Source organism: Diadema antillarum, unplaced genomic scaffold (genome assembly GCF_040938485.1).
Source record: "Diadema antillarum isolate AM-2024a unplaced genomic scaffold, OU_Dant_1.0 seq00000622_RagTag, whole genome shotgun sequence".
Taxonomy (NCBI): Eukaryota; Metazoa; Echinodermata; class Echinoidea; order Diadematoida; family Diadematidae; genus Diadema; species Diadema antillarum.
Genome location: NW_027271545.1, coordinates 1,005,930 through 1,007,865, shown reverse-complemented (window position 1 = coordinate 1,007,865; position 1,936 = coordinate 1,005,930).

Sequence of the window (1,936 nt, the reverse complement as noted above, 5' to 3'; positions counted from 1 at the left end):
TATTGCATATTACAAAAGCATATGAATTGAAAATAACGTTTCAAGTATCAATATTTCCCTAAATACATTATGACGTCATCATATCATCATCTGAAATCAAAAAAGTGAAATTAATTTTTTTGAGGTACTGTTTCTGACATTCATTTGCTCGTATCTCTGTTGTTTAAGCTCAATATTATCCCAAATTCAGATATGTTGTACTTTGAACATTTGCCTTTTAAGTCCATGTCATGGTTTTGAAATTTGATGACGTCATCATACCTTAAATTGTGATTAAAGGTAAAGATGCAAAATCGGACAAGTTTACGTGTTATGTCTATGGGAGGTGATTTTTTTTAAAACCATGCATTGACTTGACAACGTTTAAGCACCTTTATCTCAGCTGATTTTGCTTCATTTCCTCTGAAACTTAAGTATGTTGTAGCTGAGACAATAAGCTTCAGTAATCATGCATTTTATTTTTTGAAATCTCATCATCAGGTTGACAATTTTGCAGTTTAAAACTGAAAATGAGAATGGAATGTGGACAAAACGATTCCCGATTCAGCTTTCACATACATAAGTTTACGTTCCTCATATTTTCTCGCCGAGACGTATGGCCGAGTGGTTAAAGGCGACGTCTCAGAGACGTGAGGTTGCGGGTTCGAACCCCACAAGATCACGAAACAAAATACTTAGCTATTCTACTTTTTTTCTTCAATTTTGTATTACATATTCGTCCATGTAGAAATCACGTTCGTATATAAACGCACCTATACACACACACAGACACACACACACACGCCATATCCCTCTTTTTTGTGTGTTGGAGACCACATTGCTTCGACTGCAGCAACATTTTGCAGGTTGACTTTGTCAAACCGATCATAGTATGTAATGACGACGACTGAGGTGTTGTACTTTGAACATTTGTCTTTCAAGACCATGTCATTGTTTTGTACTTTGATGACGTCATCACACTGAAAATTGTGATTAAAGGCAAGGTATCAAAACCAGCCGATTATAGGCTTTATGTCTACGGCGCGTATTTTTCCCAAGTTGCCAGAAATGGCATAGCGACATCAGTCGTTACAAGGCCGCATTTCCGTCTAGCAATGCAATACATGTTCACGCGGCCACGATTGTTGAGTGGGCATTGACTTTTTCCCCCTGTAATATCCATACATTTCTTTTTTGCCTTACCATTTCCGGGGATGTCCCGTGGCCGATTGGTTAGAAAAACGGTTTTGCATGCACGCTCAATATAACTTCAAGGTGCCTATATCACATTCTTTTCTTTGTCGATCACAGATGACCGACACCTGATGACCCCAAGCGTATCACCTAACTCGTCAGCGTGACGAGTTTCATATCTCGTTTCTTTTTATTCTTCTTTCTTTCTGGACAATTTTGTGTCATCAATATCTCAAGAATGACATTACGGAATAACATGACATTTTCAGGGAACATGTCTCATGACAATATCTAGCCACAATAAGGTTTTCATGACAGTAACATATCTATGACGTCGTCTAGGCGCCATTTTGTGATTTTTGGACCATGTTACATGATCGATCATAACTTCATAACTAAAGGTCATTTCTGTATCATTTTTTGTGGACATAAAGTTCAGGTCACGTTCTATCTTACTTCTTTTGATGCTAATTACCTAGGACATCATTAAGTGCGCGTAAGCGCGCGTCAAAATTTTAAAAGGCTCAAAACAACTTTCCAATGGGAAATCTCGAAGTTTCAGACAATTTTATGCGTTTCAAACAATTTTGCGCGTGCGCGTCCGTCCGCGCATTTTCGCGCGCACAGCGCGTCAGCAACATGAAAATACACTTTTTTTGACAGATTTGGATTCCTGATACTTTGAGCAACAATATCCATTGATTTCTAATCGATTCCTACAAATAACAAAGCAATGCACTTGCGTCAAAGTTCAAATTTCGCG